This window comes from Stegodyphus dumicola, chromosome 8, assembly GCF_044657685.1.
Source record: "Stegodyphus dumicola isolate Sdum_Otavi_A_Nest chromosome 8, ASM4465768v1".
Classification (NCBI taxonomy): Eukaryota; Metazoa; Arthropoda; class Arachnida; order Araneae; family Eresidae; genus Stegodyphus; species Stegodyphus dumicola.
This window is the reverse complement of record NC_140775.1, coordinates 71,565,894-71,587,754: the sequence shown is the minus strand read 5'-3', so window position 1 is coordinate 71,587,754 and position 21,861 is coordinate 71,565,894. Positions and strand designations below refer to the sequence as shown.

General features: G+C 31.8%; 1 protein-coding gene across 2 annotated transcripts in view; it reads right to left on the bottom strand.

Annotated features, from left to right (window-relative positions):
• Positions 1 to 21,861, bottom strand: part of LOC146995873 (tubulin-specific chaperone A-like) — a 69,053-nt gene that overhangs the window by 22,696 nt on the left and 24,496 nt on the right. The window lies entirely within an intron of this gene.

The following is a 21,861-nucleotide window of genomic DNA, read 5'->3' as shown; positions in this document are numbered from 1 at the left end:
CAGCATTGAATGTTACTCTTCATCTCCTGGAGATAGTTTAACTCTGTAAATAATCTCTGCATTAGCTTATAAATATTCTGAAAAATGGGGAGAGGGGGTGTTACTCAAATATTTTTATTGAATATTGAGAAAATGAGCTTTAAAGAGTTTTAATTACATACTTTATTTACTAAATCCTATTTGAACATTTTTAATAAACACAAATACGTTTTAAAAACTATATTCTTATATTCTTATAGTTACTTTTCATCAAACACAGATTCCAAATTCTGCTTTAATTAAAAACTTTTGAAATCATGAAACCCCAATAAAAAGTTTGCATAAATTGCTTTTTTTACGAATTGGTAGAAAAATGCTTGTTTGATTGGCTTAAGGGCACACAGGTACCATTCTATACATAAAATAATAATAAAAAGATTTACATAAAATAAAAAAGAAGAAATTTGAGAAAAATACAGATTTGTAGTGTTGATATTTACATTCTTATACCCAATGGATAACTGTTCAGCGAAATGATTTTTAAATATAAAGCATGCAAATATCATGTATTCAAACGTACATGCGGTATGTGCAAACATGGGTTAGTTACTGTTATGCATTTTCTCAAAAATAAAGCAAAAACACAGTAATTATACAGCATGTTGAAATCAGGAGAATGCAGATAATCAGAAAGTTCCATTCTGAATATCAAGCAGGAGAGAGTGTTTTTATTTTCCTATTCTCATTATTATTTTACTTCCATGGAGAAGTCAAGAGATTTGGGACTTGCAAAATGCAAGAAATTCTCAGGATTCAGAATCAAAAAAATTTAGTATTCATCTTAACTTTGTTGAAAAAGGCATAAATCATTTTAATTTAAACTTCTGTAAATCTGTTTTCTCAACACTCTGTTAAAAAGAATGCACTTGGATCACCATTTCACCTAGTGGCAACCCAGACTGCCATACTATTTTAGTATGCCATCTACCAGAGTTTCCAAGTATTACAGCAAAATGCGTTCTCAGAAATTTTCAAAACTCTCAAATAATCTCAATAATTTTGGAGACAGACAATCTTTTACTAATAAATTCTGAACCTTTCTAGCAAACTATGCAATAGCATATAAATTCTGTATACTGCATAGTTCCAGTTGTATATTATTCAAATTCCAACTAATGAATTTTGAACTCCTGCTCAAAACATTGTCAAAAATTACTAAACTTCATTAGTATGCTTAATAAATAAGGGTGTGATTTTAAAATTTTTCATTAAATATATACTTTAAAATTTTGCTTTAATTAAAACTTTTGATAATAAATAGAAGATTTTTTTCTCCTTTTATATGAAGGATTTGAGATCTTTGAGAACCTTTTAGGTTTCAAATTTGAGATAACTCAAGATTCATACCACCTCTACACACTACCAGCTCCAGTGACCAAGTGATCAAGATTGCTACATACTAAGTAGTCTGAACTGTGTTTGAATTCAGGCTATATCCAGCTGGTTAATTTTCAATATTTTCCCCATGTAACATGAATATGAGCCATTTTTCCTACTCAATACATGCCTACCTCCCTTAGGCAGACAGTCATCGTGCTTTGTCATATTCAAAATAACCTAAATTATTTGCTACTCAAATACTTTATATTTTTGTTTCTAATAAATTTTGTTCTAATAAAGCATTAGTTTCAGGGTTTTGCAGCAACATTTCATACTTTTTTGTCTCAGAAATTCCACTGCATAAACAAAATTTAAATGATAAAAGGCTATAATATATGGACTATTATTAGATGTCAATAAAAGTTATAATTATTTCCAAAAAATATTTACAAGTGAATTGTTGCATGAGTATGTTTCAAATGAATTATTTGATACTTTTTTTGAAGCTACAATAGCATAACCCGGCAAAAGTGAAAATGTGTGCAGTATTCATACATTTCACTGCCTAGTACACAATAAAATTTTAGTTATATCACAAATTCTGAGCTGTGAGCTGATAGTTGAAGACGTTTCAAATTTCTTAACAAGAGAAAAATATGAATATAGTATAAAATGTTAAAATAATGGTGTTATTAAAAGCTTTATGTCTACATAAAATGCAATCTGAAAGGCATTTAGAAGTTTGAAAGCTCCAATATGATAAACTGTTGCCTGCACTTTTTTATAAAAAAATCATAAAAATAATATGTCGGTTAGCATTAACTGTTGTCTCAAGAACAACCACCGCGGAGGTTGATTCATAATACTTCGGATCAAATTTAAATGCGTATTACTTTTTACTGAATAAATAGTTTGAATTTTCATTATGAGCCCCATTACTTACATAAATTTCAAATAAACTCCTTGGTTAAGTAGCAAGGTCCCATCTAATTATTTACAAGGGCATTTTCTGGATCTGCATTACATTTTTAAGAGCTTAAGAATTTTCTCTATGCCTGATCAATTTCTTTTCCAAAGGAAATAATCATAAGAGAACAATATTAAGTAAAGATGACAGCTACTTTAAAGAGACATCTAATAAAGAATTCTATCATTAAGCCATTTTATTGCGAGTCTATAAATACAGAAGAGCAGTGGCTTCATTGCGATATACAGTTCCTACTTGGGTAAAATACTGGAACTTCTTTAATTTTTCGCATAGGGCATTTGCAGTTTGACTGAGGTTATCTCTTCATCTGCTAGCACGGTTCATGTGAAAATAGCAGGCATAGAATTTCTCCTCTCAATTTCAACATAAATCCTGCTTTTCTCTATGCAGAGTAAAACTGCCTTAGCGTTCATTTAGATTTTTTTCCTCTCAATTTCAATACAAATCACACTTTTCCTCTGTGCACAGTAAAACTGCCTTAATATTCATCATTTCAACACTCAATGGCTGTACATGGTCCATTTCATTGTACAGAATTAGCATTAAAGCTTGGAATTTGGTTATCAAAACATTCCTGTGATGTTTTGCTGCATTATCTTGTAGAAAAGCATTTTGCTAGCCATATTCTATTAAAAAAATTAACCTAGAAGACAGTGTGTTGTATGCCGTTCCAATAAGGATAAAAATACAACAAAGAAAATACATAAAGAGACATTATTCTGGTATGTCAAGTTGGATTATGTTTGCTTGAAGTCATGCTTCAAATTATCACACAGAAAAAAAAAAAAAAAAATTCGTATAATAATTAGTAAAAATAATAGTGCTTTATTTTGTCATTTTAAATATTTCTCTTTTGGGTATTTATGTATGTAATTTAATATCATGCAGGACTATATTTTCATTTTTAAAAATTTTCTATTTCCTATTTTCTCATACAATTTTAAAAAAATCAAATGGTTAAAAATTAAATTCATGTACATATCATGTATTTTTTAACTTGCAAATTATACCCACTGAAATCCCGTGTGACATATTACATACGAAATAGTAATAAATGCACACAGAGAAAATATAAAAAATCATCCCATATTTCAGAGCCAGAAAGTACGGAAATCGAGTTGCAAGCAGAGGGTCACCATACAAAACCATATAAATTATTAATTTTTGCCTTTAGTTCAGAAAAACATGGCATTACAATGGCTGTTAGACTCCACAGTGATATTCCAAATCATTAGACCAGACAACCAACTTGCACTTTTGAAATTCGTTATATCTATCTATTGCCACGTGGTTTTTATATGCTATATTCTTCCTTGACATATAAACAATGCTTCAGAAGATAAGAGGGCATTTGTCATTTATAACAAACCTGGCAAGTAAGTAGATTGCATTGTCAAGAAACAAATGGCTACCAATCTACAAATGGGCAGGAAACAAACAATAATAGATCTGCACATGCACAAGAAACAAATGGTAAATAATCTAATTGGTTTTTTTGTAATTGCACTGTGTCAATATAGCTGTTTTTATTATAAAATACTTAGTATGCTTATTATTTTGAATCATCCATCAACGAAAAGAGAAGCTATACTTGACGTCAGAGGCACTGGTAGCAACAACAGCTGAGCTATGGGCACCAGAACTTTATGATATGTTTATATATGTTTTTTTAATAAGCTACTAACAAAACCATAAACTAAAATAATAAACAGAATTTTCTGGTATATTTAATAATAGAATTTTTCAACGTTTTTATAGATTTGAAACAAACTGCTTACATAATTGTAAAAATTCTGTTGAATTATGTTAATTTAAATAAAAGTTTATATAACTGTAAACAAGTTCTGTTGAACTATTTTACTGTAAATAAATTGCTGAAGAAACATATTAAATGCTACAAAATAAAAATCTTATAATGAGAGTAAATAAAATCAAATTTCAACATGGCATACATGAGAAATGAAAGTACATTACAAGAAGTGCTGGAAGTGATCTGTCCCACTTGTATACACAGTTCAACATGGCACTGCATGTTCACGTATGTTGCTGGCAGAGTATTTGGCATCACTGCCAGGATTTCACAGTGATATTCTGACGTAACTCATCGATAGTGTGTGGTTTGTGCTTGTACACGCTTAAGGTATACAAGCACAAATTATGCATTTTTAAGGTGACCTCATAAAGAAAAGGGAGGTCAAGTTCGATGACCTCAGGGGCCATAATCCTTTGGAAATCACATTGTCAGGGAAATATGGTTCCACTACAGCCATACTCACTATAGACATGTGACATGTCGCTCCATCTGGCTGGTAGTATAAAAAAAATTGGCTTGATGATGTGCTGTTGTGATAATGCACAGAATATGCCTACCTTCTGTGAATTAAGGAGTCCCTCGACAGCTGCATGCTGGTTGTCACTACATATACATATGTCACTCATAAACATATGTTTTGAGAGTTTCTTTACATCAAACACACTTTCTTCAGATAATTCTCCCTCCCCAGCCATGCTGATCTAACCAATGTTCCCTTTGTCTCTAGCTTCTTCACCAAGCCGTACCAGCCAGAACTGAAATGTCAATCAAACTAATGGCGTCATCACGGATCACCACGACGTTCGAAATTTCGTCAGAACCCCAGCAATGTGAAAGTTACGGTGATTCTCGTGTACGACTGTGATGGTGTCATCCACAGCAGACCGTCACTGCTCAGTATTACTGCTCATTTTTGGAGCACAATCTCCGACCAGCTTTGAGAAAAAAACGGCGACACTTTCTGCAGAACGCTCCTCTCATTTTGCATGACAATGCTCGGCCGCATGCAGCGCAAGCTGTGACTGAGTGCTTTACCATCCACCATACTCCCCAGATCTAAGCCCTTGTGACTATGACTTAATTCCTAAGATGAAGGAACCACTTCGTGGCACTCGCTTCCAAATTGTTGCTGAGATTCTTGCGGCAGTAGACCGGTCCATTCAAACTATCAACAAAACAGGTGCTGCTACAGGTATTCTGCGACTTCCGCATCGTTGGAAACGGGTTGTACACAATGCTGGCGACTATATTGAAGGACTGTAAAACATGGTGACATGAATCACTTTTTTATTTTTTGAATTCCTTGTAAATAAATAGTAGCCACTATTAAAGTTCCAACCCTCGTATATATAGTTTCATTAGAAACTAATTAATAAAATTAAATAATTCTCTTGCGTCAATTAATAATAATTTTTTCCTAAAGTGGATTTGCTTTCTAAAATTCTCGGAAAACTCCTTACTATTAAATTTTAACATTTGAACTACTTTTGGTTTTGTGTAACTCTTAACCCATACCTATATGGATGATGAAACATGAATTGAATGATTGAAGAGTTAGGTTTGGGAGCAACTTCCCCTTGAAATGATCCATCTCCTGCCTGCTCAACAATTATTCACTTTATGTAAATTAAATTTAGTTTTGAAAATTTTTTAAAGATTTTAAGATAAATTTTTGGAATGTATAATACTTTTTCATATATTTACATGCTTGCTCTGTATTTACTTATGTTTTCTGAATTTGAATGGTATTGTAAATAAGTTCGCAGCAATAACCATTTTAATTTGTTTTCAATTGAATTTACATAAATAAAACATTTAGTTTGCTTTATATGAATGAAATATTATATTATATATATAATTAAAAAAGAGGAGAACAAACTAAAAAAGACCTTTGTAGTCAAGAATTTTGCTCATTGAGCTGCAAAAATTAGAAAACTTGGTAAAAAGAAAATTCTTAAATGCTTCCGCTTAAAAGTCGTTGTGATACTGTGGTCCCGGTTAAAGATTTTTTAACATAAGTTAAAATAAAATGCAATTAAAAGTGTAAATACAAAATAAACAAAATTATCACTAGAATACTGATAAATAAAAAGCATATTTAAAACTCAAATCAAATTGGAAGTAATATGTTGATTACAGTTATGACAAGCTTTAAACACATGAATAAAAATACAGTTGTCATATAAGGCAGAAGTAAAAAAACAAAAAAGCGGTAAATGGTAAATTAGCCCAATTCGAATCTCATTATTGACTCTTCCGGGAAAATACACAATGGTTTTCGAATCCAGCTAATTCCATATCGCGTTTCATCAAAACCGAAAACTGAAACTGTACACGAAACTTTTTGAATATTTAATTGAAAAAATAACTTGGACAAAAACTTTAGTCTCAATTTTTCTTTTTCATTTCCCGACATGTCTGCTTCTGATTGTAAACTAAAAACACATTAATGGTGTAAGAACTATACAAACTGGCCTGCTTAGACAAATGTATAAAATAAATAGCAAATTGCTATTAGTCAAAAGTACAAGATTTTTAGGGAGAACCTACTAGCTTAAAGAGTTTAAAGTTTGTAAATGAAGGGAAAAAATTAAAAATTAAAATTAAAAGAACTTTTTGGGTCTTGCTATGACCAAATATTAAAACAAGGGAACGAAAAAATTAAAAAACAACACCTTGATCAGCGACATCTATTGTGAAGAGCCAAGTTTACACAAATGGACGACTACCTCCAGAAAAGATAAGAAAGTAGCTAACCAAATAGGCAGGATGACGTAAAAGGGGAAGAAACGTAATGAAGAAAGAGCCAATGAAAAGTGACTGACCATTGGCACAACCTGACTCAGTGTGAGGGGGGTGGCAATCTGTTGAAGAAGGAAGAAATTGTTCAAGATGGCATCTTGCTTGACGAGTTTTAAGTAAGTTGGGATGAGGTGAAACACAAAATGGCTAATTCCACAATTGAAATGAAAAATTGAAATGAAAAACAAAAAAATGAAAAATTGGTCAAAAAAGCAAGTAGAATTGGAAAAATAGAGTAAATAATTAATTAAAGTCAGAATTCTTCAAGCTAGAGGGCTATCAAGCTTCATGAAATGAAAAAGGCCCATAAAATCAATAACAGGATAGATATGGCCAGAAAAAGCTTAAACATCTATTCATGAATAGAATTAGAAGTACTGAGCCAAATTTGTAGAGTAAAACTAAGGCTGTGAGAGGAATGAATTTTAAATTTTTACATTAGATCATTTGAATTAGCCATCCACTTAACACCTTCCCAAAGGGATTTAAGTAAAAAATTTCATTATCTAACTCAAAAAATCTAAAAGAATTGGTAAATGCCAGCTTTTTTTAATGAATTTTTAATGACTGTTTTTAGAATAAGGTTGCTCTGTAATATAGTAACAAAGTAGAGTACTTCTTGGAGGTGTTTTGTATTGTTACAGATTCTTTTAATTCTAAGAAGTTGTGCATTAATTGTGTTGACAATGACCCTTTTAGAAATATCAGAATTCCAGTTAGCTAATTTATGTGTTGGAAAGTTGAAATCTTTGCGTTTATCATAGATTTTTAAAAGATTGTAATCTAGAATATGCAAATCAAAGTAAACTATATCATTTTGAACAGTATTAGTAGTATTAAACTTAAGGCAAGAAGGGTAGATATTAGCTTTTTCAATTTTGTTGAAGTTGTTGAAGGTAATTACATCATTAATATAATGAAAGATGTGTTGGTAATATTTTTTATCTTCAATGTTTAGTGAACGTACAAAAGTAAATTCTTGTGTTAAAAGGAATAGTTCATAGATTGCAGTTGAAAAGTTGCTGCCCATAGGTATTCTCTGTATTTATTTAAAGATGTTGTTATTAAATTAAATATAATTGTTAAAAAGAACACTTGAAAGAAAAAGTTGTCAATCTTCAGTAATAAATATATATACGAACTATTTAACACACACACACACTATAAAGAATCACTGCTACTCAGTTATGTGGAAAACTTGGTTTTCTACCATTTCCATTCCTGGTCCTATTTTGCTGGTTAAATTGCTTACTTTAAGTTATCTTAATCAAACATAATTTTGAGAACCAAATAGAAAATGGCTGTTCCAATTTTTAAAAGACTCGTTCTCAACAAATTTTAAAAGAATCTTTGCTTCCAAGCATCATAAAATCGCTTGTCCTAAATTTTACTTGATTTTAATGTTGTAAAATAGCTTACCTGAAAATTCAATAACATAAATTATATACATCTTACCTAAATCCTTTTTTAATACTGAAAAGGTGCTCTTTTCTAAATCTGTGTATGTATGTTATGAATCAATTTACACAGTAATTAGTTTTTGAAGAAAGAAAGCCAAGCTATAAAGTACTAGCTGTTTATATTCCTTCTGCAGACAGAATTTAAAATCAATGAGTCGATTAAATCTTCCTTAACAGGCTGTTATTATCTGCAATCTAATTATTCATATGCAAAAGTAATTAAAAGGAGAAAAATAATTTATTATAAAGCTTATTGGGAATAACAGAATAAATAATTTCATTTACAGAATTCATCTGCAATTTTATACTGCAAATAAAGCGTGGAGTACCCATGATAAAGTTTAAAAAATAATGACTTTACATTTGGCTATGCAATTAACTTAATAAATTTCATTATTTAGGCAACCCAGGTTTTTATTATTCGTGATGTGAAATTGTACATGAATTCTGTAAATAGGATTATTTAATTTATTATTTCCATTAAACTAAATAAAATAAACATAAATTATTTTTTCCCTTTAGAGCAGTAATTATCATATTCATTTTAAATAAAAGCTTACAGAATATTTTAATTGTCTTTTATTTTCTGTTTAGTCTCTATTATCAATGATGAAATTTTTATTCATTATTAAAACACATGCAAAAAATATGAAATAAAGAAAAACTGAACATCATTCAGAGAGTGAAGAAGTTGCTTTCAGAGCAGTTTCAAAAACTGGATGTAATAACAATTTTTTAAATGTTACATTGAGCAATTTACTTGAATCTAATATGAAAAAATGCTCTTTTAATGTTGCGTGCATTTTACCTGAAGCTACAATGGGGGGGGGGGAATCGCAAATTCATCAATAAGTGTGCCACAATGGCATACTCAAAGCAAATTTTCCAAGAGAAAAGCTTTTTTTTGTCTCCTTCAGAGAAAACACACTTTTAAAAAAGTGAAACAAATCACTCAATACTTTTTTTAGCACTTTTGTTTTAAAAGAAGATGAAAAGTTCCATTTTATAATATGTGAAAATTTCAAAACTTTATATTCGATACATTTTTAGACGTTGAAATTTTAAAACCATCAAGTCTAATAAAGTCATGTGATTCTCAAAAATTCAGAAATTAAGTTACAATTTTCACACGTTTCACTGAAAACTTTTTTTGCTACTCCATTTGAAGTTGCAAACAGTAAAATCCTGATGTGCTTAGTTTCTTCATTAAATGAAAATATGTACGAAAATTCACTTTAAACACCCAATAAAAAATATCTAAACCAAATTTTGAGAAAATCCCTTCAGCAGATTGCATTGTCATCAACCAAAAGCACATGCATAAAATTGGCACTCTATAGCTTTTTAAGAAGTAGGTTAAAATTTGATGAAAAACTTCCACACAACAATGAAACACAATGAGCGAACTAAATAAAAGCTTATAAAGAAAAGCAGCTGCAAGTCCTTATTGGATTAGATTTTAAGTTAAACTGCAAAGTTCTCAGCACATTAAACAAGAGTGAGAACGAGAACATTTAGTTTACAGTAATCTGCCTTAACTTTACGAATATATTTTATGCTGTTTTATAATCCAGTCGCACCGAATGGTACAGTGATTAGCAATGCTGACTGCTACATCGTTGGACATGGGTCAAATCTTAAAGAACACTTGAATGTTTGCTAAGTGTGTAGTTGTACGCAAAGGGAACCGTTACAATAATGGCAAACCGAAAGTTATATTGAAAAATTTTCTGATATGAGCAGAAGGATGGGAAACCTTGGATTCATCCCCTGAAATTGTTCTCCATCAAAACTAGGATAGCACTCTTTTTCTCAGGTTAATTTGAACATCTCTGCTGCACCCTAGGCAACAATCTTGATTACGAAATAGCTAAACGATCCATGGTATTGGCCATTCTTGACGAGTGCATTAAGTGTCCGGCCATTTGGAACAATAACATATTCTAATCCAACAATAATTTCAATTATTCCAGTCTAGTATAAGAACTGAGAGAAATATGAAGAAACGTCAAATATATTCACTTCTGATTCTATCATACAGTAATTACTCCAAAACCTACTTCCAAACTGATTTATAAAACATAGCAGTTTGTCACAACACACATTTTATATACCAACAACATACCATATTTACTTGCATATTTTTTCTATGTAATGTCCCCCTAGTTTCTTCAGAATATGATGTAGATCATATTCTGGTTTATACTGACAATGTAAAATGTAAATGTATGTACAAATAAGGAAGTATTTTGTGTAAGTGAAAAGAATATTACTAGAATTGATAAGTCCTTTGAAATACAAAACAAGATAATACTAGTCTATCTTAACGTGTGATTTTCAATATACAGTACAAAGTCCGTAATCCGGACTCATGGGGACTTCAGCGATTCCGGATTATAGATCATCAATTTAAATCTGGTAGATGGCTTGCAGATATTATACAATTAAAAATACAAAACCATAATTTATGAAATAAAGAGCAATTATGATCTAAAGGGAGTCAAAATTTACAAAAAAAAAAAAAAAGCTTAATATTTATTTGTTTACTTTATTAAACATTTCTTTCAATGTAAGTTGTTTAAGATGCTTCCACAAAAAATTCTTTTTTTCTTGTGTCATCCAATGCCATACTCTTCGCATAATTTTGAGACGGATATGCCTTTATTCATTTTGTGGAGCAATTCCACTTTTTGTTTGATGGACATCGAAACAAAGTTCAAGCTTAATTTTTATAAAATTGCTCTAAGAGTCTGCAAAAAATAATAAGACAGATCCAATTAGAAGATTAAGGATAAGGATCCAATTAGAAGATTAAGGAACAGCAATCTGCAACATTTAACTGAAATGCCTTAGAATCAGTAAAGATAATTTTAGCCTAGCTTATACCATCCATTATACATTAAACGCGCATGCATAAAGCAAGCCAAAAAAAAAAAAAGTTTGTGGCTTTGAGGTCCATGGATGTCCAGATTACGGACTTTGTACTGTATTAGGTTTCTCATTTAACACTAGAATTATGGCAGCGGTCGTTCTAACCGTATCTCCATTTTAATTGGACATAACTTTTTAGTCCAAAGAGGCAATTTGCCCTGAAGGATTATTAATTTTGTTTTGGCATTTGGCATCAAAAACTTTAAAAGGCTGTATCACTTCTCAAATCGTTGCCACCATATACAGTCAAAAGTCGTTAATTCGGACACCCATAATCCGGAATGATCTATATTCCGGACCTCAAAGCCACAAACTTTCTGCGCATGCGTCTTTACGGCTGCAAATATGCGTGTGCACATGCGCAAAATACGTTTACGAATGCGTGTTTAATGTATAACGGATGGTATAAGCTAAGCTAAAATTATCTAATTCAGTTATTGTTGCAGACTGCATTGTTCCTTAATCCCTTCACGCCGACTGTCACGTATACATGCCAGCAACGAACACACTTACCTACCGGCCGACACGCAGGCGTGCCAGAGGATTGTTCCGTTCTCTACCGACTGTCACGTATTTGTGCCAGTACTTTAGAACGTTTTTCAAACTATAATTTCTGCCACAAGATGGCACTGTATGTCCATATGGTTTCAGGTACATGTAAATTAGACCTTCTACTCGAAATGAGAGAAGAGAAGCGCGACTCACATACACGTGTTTTTGATTATATAAACAAACGGGGAAATAAATGTTTCCGAATGGCGTAATTTATGACGTCTCTTTAAATTGCACTTTATTCGCACATGGTAGTTGTTTACTGTAAGTAGAGAAGTTTTATTTGCTCTAAAGCGTTGGGTATTTCGGTTTGCAGTTCAGTTTTTAGAAAATAATTAGATCTTGTTAGACGTGAATTCTTTGTTTTTACCGTTGCAATGTCGAAGCGTCGAAAATGTTTAACAGAGCATAAAATAGCAGAAATGATGCAAAATATTTCAGATATTGATTCTGAAATTCTGATAGTGATTCTGAAAGATTAACTGAAAGACATTTTCCAAAACTTTGTTCAGAAGAGACTGATAAGAAAATGAGACGACGATGCTTCGTTTGTTCACATTCCCGGAAAAATCCTCCAAAACGGCAAATGAGTTATTACGAGTGCAAGGAATGTAACGTAGGACTGTGTGTAGATCCCTGTTTTCAAATTTTTCATATGAAAAGAGAATTTTAAGTAATATATTTAGTTTTCAGATGTATAATGTTAAAATTCATAAAATGGTGAGTAATTAAAATAAAATGTGTAAAATATGCATTTAAACAAGTAATAAGGTAATTAAAGTATATATATAAAAATATTTATAAAGCATAAGCCGTTTAAATACTCTAGAGAGCATTATTAAACAATGCGTTGACACTTCGGAAATTTTATGGATTTAGGCTTAGTAGCAAAAAAGCCCCCGGCCCTGGAGAGACGCTCGCGTAAGACACTGCCGGCCTCAGAGATAAGCGTGCGTTTTCGCTACCCGGCTCGAAGGGGTTAATCTTCGAATTGGATTCGGCTTATTATTTTTTGCAGACTGTTAGAGCAATTTTATAAAAGTAAGCTTGATCTGATATATATTTACTAATATGTAAAGGATCTACAAAGCGAAAGTATGTTTCGAAGTCCATTAAACAAAAAGTGAAATTACTGCAAAAAATGGATAAAGGCATATCCTTTGTTTATCTAAATTTTAATGTTTGTTTATCTAAACTTTGTTTATCTTTAACGCCCCAGCGCCCAATGAATTGGAAGTTGATCTGTCAGCACTATCCTTATCTTCAGGGCAGATGTTTTTATTTTATTTGGCTTATAATTCCTTACTAAATGTAGTATTTCATCTCGATGTACTTTGCCTTTGATATGACTTAAATCAAATTCCTCGTCATTATAATTCGCTTCCGATAGCGAAGAAAGTGACACTGATGTTATTAAAAATGAAAAAATTTCGATTGACAAATTAGTCGGTATTCTCGACACAGCAATTATAGGACTTGAAAAGTGGAACTTTGTAACAGAAAAAGAAATTATGTCTGTTTATAGGATTAAAGAGAAAGTATTATCACATAAAAAATGAAGCAATTTAAACAACTTGCATTGAAAGAAATGTTTAATAAAATAAACAAATAAATATTAAGCTTTTTTTTGTAAATTTTGATACCTTTCAGATCATAATTGTTCTTTATTTCATAAATTACGGTTTCATATTTTTAATTTTATAATTTCTGCATGCCATCTTACCAGATTTAAACTGATGATCTATAAACTGGAATCGCCGAAGACCCGACGAGTTTGGATTAACGACTTTTGACTGTATTATCACCCTGTCTTATATTTAAAGAAATTAAATAATGATGAATCTGCATATATATATGTATGTTTCTTGCACTGTGATAAAACAACAGTACCTAGAACCATCAAAACTTAAATAACGTAATCTTCCACAGAATATGGTCATGAGGAAGCCCTACTTTAAATTTGAAATTCCTTTTATTATCAATTTCAGATTTTGTAACACTTCAATGAATTTTTGATTAAAAGACTAGATTTCAAAGCGAGCAATAGCAACACTGTACCCAAAAACAAATCTCCGTGCGATACTCTGTATCGGAAATTCTAAAGATAAGCTCATTTTAAAATTAATTTGTGATATTGCTATTGAACTGAATTTCATAATTTGAGTTCGTAAAACATGATATTTAGCATATAAAGATTACACACAAAACGTTAAAAAAAAGCCCCTTTGGACGTAATTTAAAATCTGAAACACTTCAGATTTTTTTGTCTTTTATTTTTTAATTCTTTATTTAAAGCTTTGACATATTTTTGACTTTTCTAAAAACCTATGAACATTACACGATATTTTTTTTGTCCATTTTAAATAATTATCTTCACCAATACTATTTATTGTTTATACCTAGAATTACAGATATCGGTCACTTTGACCATATCCAGAAAATTATCTATTTTTCGTTATTAGACTTTTTTAGCTATTTCCAGTTTGCTGATAAATAACAAGTGTATTTTTGGGTAAGGAAGATTGCATATTTCACAAAAGTGAATGGGAAGCGGTTCACAAAAGTGAACCTGTTTGGAATTTTTGCATGCCATGTGTCTGCCCGTTTCTCTTGTGCTAGAAAGGTTATTTTTCAGTAGACACAAATGTACTACTTCATTTAGATACTTTTGTTGTTCTGACCTGTTTATCATGTTGCGTAGAAGCATTGGTAGAAAATATCTAATGAAGGAAGTGATGCTGAAAATTTTTTAAAGGATTTCTGATGATAATTCCGTTTCGGAAACTTAACCTGATGAAGAATTTTATACCGAAACTATATCCATTTCATTCGACGAGGACTGGATTGTTCCTACTAAAACAAACGAATCCAAAGAAAAGTAAAAATTTATACCAAGAAAACATTACATTGCCTTCTACTATAGTTTCCAGAAGTAAAATCAATGGCAGCAGAAGAGCTCGAGAATGCAGTGAAAGGCAATAAAACAGAACTCGAGAACGAGGAAGATGTATCTACAGTAATGAAATTCAAACCAATGAAGACACAGCGAATAATGATTCGGTTTGAAAAACAGGAAATATTTTAAAAGTGTTAGAAGGAGACGCCCTCAGTAGAATGTCTTATGAGAATTAGTTGGGCCACACAAGGAAAAAAATAATTGATAGTAACTCAAGTAGTGCTGACAACGGACATTTTTTTTTACTCCGCTGAAATTAGTAAAAGAAATAAGGAGTTCAGGGATAATATGTGTTGGCTCAATAAATTGTTCAAAAAAAGAGATGTACCGTATTCTTTCAAAAATATGAGGGATGAGCTCTCTTCTAGTAAGATTGCTAACCATGAAATGTAACACATAAAGGAAAAAAAAACAAGAATGTCCTGCTCAAGAATACCATGCACCCAACACTGGAAATAACATCTGATGAAAAAAAGGCACTGGAAGTTGTGAATTTTTACAATTTGACCAAACATAAAGTTCATGTTCTGGACCAGATGACCAGAAAATACTCAGTGAAGTCCTCATCCAGACGTTAGTCAGTTCAAGTTTCTCTATATACACTCTTTTGCAAAAAAATCAAAGCACCATGAAGGCAGTCGTTGTTTTTGATGAAACTGAATATGTGCATAGCTCATGCAAAGATAATAAAATGATTAAAAAATCTAGGTCATAGTAACTGTTCACGGCTCACGTTAACTGAGTGTTAAAATTAGTAGTTAGTCGAACCGCCCCTGGCAGCAATGCATACTTGAATTCGTCAAGGCAAGGAGTGGTAGAGGTTCCAAATGTCATCCTGCGACATATTCTGCCAGGCATTCATCGGTTGTCGCTCCAGATCTGCGATATTTTTTTGTGTCCGAATTTGGCGGCCTATTATGTCCCAGACATGCTCAATTGGTAAAAGGTCTGGCGAGCTTCCTGGTCAAAGAAGAGTATCAATGGCACGAAGACAGTCCAGAGATACGTGAGCGGTATGTGACCTGGCATTATCTTGTTGGAAAATAGCCCCAGGATGATGTGACATAAAGGGTAATGCAACCAGCCACAGGTTGGTATCAAGATATCGATGAGCTGTTAAAAACTGTATGGAGGATGACTAAAGATGAACTGTTGTCATAAGAAATAGCGCCCCACACCATCACATCAGGGGTTATGGCTGTACGCCTTTGTAGAACAAAGGCTGATCAGAACCGGTGGCCTCATCCTCTCCAAATACAAACACGGTGGTCATCTGCTTCAAGGTGAAGTGGGATTCATCGCTGAACACTATACGATGCCAGTCTGATGGCAGCCGTGATGATCAGCTGTGACACCACTCCAGACGACTCCGCCGATGTTGTGGGGTCAAGGGCAAACATCTTAAAGGCATTTGAGCGTAAACCTGCCTTAGACAAGCACCGTGAGATGGTGGACGGTACCACGAGAGTTATAAATGTGGCTGTAGTGCATTGAAGTCGACAATGTTACCATTGGGGCAGTTCGGACCTCGCAAACAATCATCCTATCTTGCCTTGCATTTGTGCTGCTTGTGCTTTCCAGGGCCTTCATTTCGTTGGCAATTTCCTTGTACCAATTATTGCTGCCAACATCTTTGCACAGCAGTGTCTGCACGCTGCAGGTGGCGGACTATTGCTCGGTATGACCAGCCAGCTTCACGCAACCCTACAATGCGACCACGTTCAAAGTTGTTTAGTTGTTTGTAAGGTCTTCGACATCGTCGTAATGGCATCTTTAGTTGCTTCTTTACGGAATTATAATGGCAGCAAAAAAAAAAAAAAAAAGGATAAATTTTCCACCTCTATTACTGTTTTATACTTTGCGAATTACGCACTAGAAATGCGCACTACAATGGCCATTCCTGTTCATTTGCCTTGAAACTTTGATCATTTGCATGTTCGATCAAAATGCTTTTGCATACCAAATTTTGTCACTATCGCAAATGTCCTTCTTGGTGGTTCGATTTTTTTTTTCAAAAGAGTATATATATGTATTTGATCTGGTCACAATAATGCATGAATAATTTACAAGGAAATAACTGAATATGAGAACATCCGCCATCGTGATTTTATTTTGAATATTGGCTGAGGAGCTTTGAAAGATGTACATTTCATCAAAATTCACAAGCTTCCTGTATCTGACAAAAAGAGAATTGATATGTGCGTCAACCCTTCCCGTAAGCTTAACCAGTGTCAAATAAATGCATGTAGAGGTAACAAAACTTTGAATGCTGTAAAAATATGTTTGTGGAACCTGTACAGGTAAAATTAAAAAAATTAATAATCTCTATGCACTGCAAAACTAAGAGAATTGATACGTGCGTCAACCCTTCCCGTAAGCTTAGCCAGTGTCAAATAAATGCATGTAGAGGTAACAAAACTTTGAATGCTGTAAAAATATGTTTGTGGAACCTGTACAGGTAAAATTAAAAAAATTAGTAATCTCTATGCACTGCAAAACTGAGTGATGTCAGTAAAAGTGAGTGTCAATTTATTAAATGATAAGTTTAAATATATCTAGAGCGATTTTTTTTTTTCTTTTCAGCTCTTTGTTATAATAAATTATCCCGATTTATGTATTTACTCGCTTTATTTACTTATTAAACAAGCAGTATGTATCATTATAAGCATTAGCTTTCTACTAGCAAAAAAGCAAGTCTTTTCTTCTATTCGGAGCAAGCAGTCAAAATGACCGCTGATTGTAGTTACATGTATACGGAAAACGCTGTAATGTTAAGTCCAGAAATAGTAAACTCCACATATTTTCCTCTGCCATTTTTTCAAGCAGTAAAATTAGCAGGAAAAGGTGGAAATATTAATGCATAAATACAGTACAAAAAATATTTCAGCAATTAAAAATTACCTAGAATCAATCCCAAAGATTTTAATTTATTTAGCAATTTTTTTAGTTCAACATTAATTATAAACATTGGTATAAAAAAAAGGCACTTTGCAAAAAAAAAAAAAAAAAACTCAGATTCTACTCATTTAAAAGAAACAACTTATCAAAATAAAATTATTTGGAGTGCATATATATTAATTAACAGCAAAATGAAGTAATTCACAGAAACTGAAGGAAAATTAAATATTTATTCATTTTCTTTATACCATTAAAAAAATCAACATTCTTTATAAAAGTTATGTCATTCTTATCATTTTAAGGAATTCATCAATTACTTGTGCTTTAAAAGCTACTTCTGTAGCTGAAAGTTTCTTTTTCGCTTCTGATATCATTTTTTTAATACTCTGACGCCCTGAAAAAGTAAGGGTAATATTAAAAAATTCTTTGAAAAGAAAATAAAAAGACGGGGAAAAAAACTTTCCCACAGAAATTAAATTTGTTGTCAAATTACCAACATTCAATAACATTACTGCTCGGTTGCTGGTACAGAATCTACAGCAAGTAAGAGTTTTAAAAATTTTATGCTTCTGTATAAAGTAAGGGTAATATTAAAAAATTCTTTGAAAAGAAAATAAAAAGATGGGGGAAAAAAACTTTCCCACAGAAATTAAATTTGTCATCAAAGTACCAACATTCAATAACATTACTGCTCGGTTGCTGGTACAGAATCTACGGCAAATAAAGAGTTTTAAAAATTTTATGCTTCTGTATAACACAGTTTTTGTATTCAATGCTTGCAAACTCAGAAAATTATTTAATATTTTGGGTTAAAATATCTGCTGTCTCTCTTGTTAAATGATCAAACTCTGTCAATTACAAAATATGGTACAACTTCACGGTCACGAAGTGCGATTCAACTCCTAAACACGCATAAAAGCATTTAACTTAATACAGTCAAAAGTCTTTAATCCAGACTCATCGGGACTTCGATTACAGATTATCGATTTTTCCGGATTATAGATGATCACTTTAAATCTGGTAAGATGGCATGCAGAAATTATAAAACTAAAAATATGAAGCCGTAATTTATGAAATAAAGAACAATTATGATCTTAAAGGGTATCAAGGACTGTAGTTCTTAAAAAATCATTTTTTTTTTCCTTCTGGTTGAAACCATCTTGCAACAAGTCTAAATTGACCATCTTCTTCGCAATCAGAAACCCATTTACTGCTTAACAATTTATTTTCCCTCTCATTTTCATTCACAACTTTCCAGATTTTGTTATTAATTAAAGAATTTTCTTTCTTCTTCAATAGCTTCTAATCATTATCTTCTCAAGAACTATAACAAACCATTTTCATGTCTACCTATCTTCATACCTCCTTTTTTCATTTCTACTTTATTATCAAAATAATGATGGTGTATGTATGAACATAAGGCATTATTCAAAATACATATACTATTAGTTTCCATTGCACCTATTTTCTAAATAATAGATCAAAACATTAAGCTATAAAAATTTCAATAAAATATTTTTCAAATCTGTTAAAAGTTCTTCAATATTAACCATGCGTGATGACAAATCTAAATCGACCTATTGTTCTGCTTATACAACAAGGAGTATTTTTTAAGTAAGGGCCATTTGAAAATCAAAACCAAAGAAAAGAAAATTTTCAAAAACCAAATTTGTTTTCAGATTCTACATATGCTTCTCTATTTTTCAACATAATTGAAAAGTTTATTACGTATCATACCCTAGAACTAGATTTTGAATACCCTCTTCACAGAAACTAGCCACTTGTTCTGATAGCCAAGAGGTCACGGCCATTTTCACATCCTAGACTAGACACTTCAGGAAATTGGTTTGAGAGAGTGCTTATGGTGAAGTGTCTGCTCTCAAAAATTGTTGCTTCAACTAAAACCATCATATGGTCTGTGATCACAAATGGGGTCTGTGATCACAAATGGGCGACTGGAGCAGGATTCATCATGGAGATAGTCACGGTCAGCTTTGAAGTTTCTGACCCACTTCTGCACTTTGCCTTCACTCAAGTGCCAGTGAAATCCCAAATCTGCCAATGAATGTCTGCAGTAGGCAGGTTTCTTGCCAACAAAAAAACATCGCTGACCATACTTTGCACAGGGACAGCGAGATGATAATCTTGAATACTTTAAAAACACAGAACAGACCATACAGGTTACCTACACAGCCGCAACTAAGCACAGTTATTTTCAAGGAATGCTGGGACATGATGCAAGAACTTGTTGCTGCTCATGCGGCAGATTAGTATATACAACAAAACGGCTTTTCCTTAAAAAACATGCTATGTATCATTATTTTGTTTCATTTACACTTAACGATACCCATTGATCATAACTTTTATCTTTGCACACAAAAACAAGTTTTTATTACGATTTATTTTTTTACATAGTTTAATAAACTGTTTGTTTTGAGATATTTCTTTTCTCTAAGAACTGGCTAAATGTTTGTTACATTTGAAATACATCTTCTCAGTTGATTTTGTTTCATTACAAAAATGAGAAATATGGCCAGTACTTCTATAATTAAAACAGTTTTTCTATCCATTTAGCATTAAATACAATTAAATTTGCATTGTATTATGTGCTTCAATTCTAGTTTCTTCAACAATTAATGTAACTGTAAAATTTGTTAATGATTTTTTATAAGTTTGCACTGATTGCCTAGCATTAATATTAATATTTAGCTAGTAATTTTTCGTAACTATTACAGAGTATTATATTTTCATCAATCTGTTCTTTCAATGACTTTAACTTATATGCCAGGTTTTTCTATTTTATTCATATGGGAAAACTACATCCATTCCTTCCAAATGTTTAACATTTAAAAAAATCTTGTATAAAGGTGCATTTGATCAAAATCTCTTTGGTATACAAAAAATAATTTATCGAACATATCTTTTGAATTACAGTGGTTTAATTTAGGCATCTATAGAAAAAATTATAATTTAACAAATATTCTCTATTCGTATAATGCTAATATAAATTAAAAAAATTTTAATTGCAAAAATAAAAAATTAATTATTGCAGCAATGGAACAAGAGAATTATTTAAATTTAACTTTACTATATTCTTGTGAAACAATTCTATAGAAAAAATTATATATTTTTGAGGTTTGAAAACTTTTTTAATACATTCTAATTATTAAGTCCATCTTTCATACCACTCATATGTTCATTTCCTGTTTTTACTCATGCTCCTGGTTGTAATATTACTATATTAGAACCTGCCACCTCCCTATCTAAGCCAATTTGAGCCTCAATAAGAGAATGCCTACGGACCAATAAATTGCAACCTTTCTAAACCTAATAAAAAGTTCAATTCAGAAAAATATTGTCAGCAAATGGATGATTAAAAGCAGCCAAAGAAAATAGGCAGGTGATATTCAATAGAAAGCACATCATACTGCATCACAATAATGCCACTTTTTATGCTGCTTTGGCGTAAATTCTGTCTCAGCCACTATACTCAATAGACCTAGCAACTTATTGCCACTTTTCTCTCCCTGCAAAATTTTTTGAAGGGAAAAAAATTCAAAAATAAAGCAGAGATCAGTAAGCACTACTTGAGTTCTTCATCACTAAGGACAAGATATTTCTCAACAATGATGTATGCAAATTACCATCATGCTAGCAAGAGGTCATACATAAATTACATTATACAATTATTAAAAGCATGAAAAATGTATTATTTTCTTTCACCTTTCCAATGAACAGTTTTCTAGTAGACATTGTATACTTCATTTTGCACAAAAATATTATATTACAGAACACTTTTTACATAATAGAGAAAGAATTAAATTAACCACTGCTGATATTTATTTAGAAAATATCTACATAAATAAAATTTCTTCTCAACAAAAAGTACAAATCAGCATATTTCAATAATATATAGCAAAATGTCTCATGACCACAACTTAAAAACGAACAGCATTTCTGAGAACATAAACACTATTACTGAATATCACTCATAGTTTATATTCTTTAAGGCACCTTTGCATAAGATAGAATTTGTTTGCAACTATAAGGTCTGTTAGGGTAGTTTCACTATGACAAACAAGCAAAAGAAGGGAGGGAATAA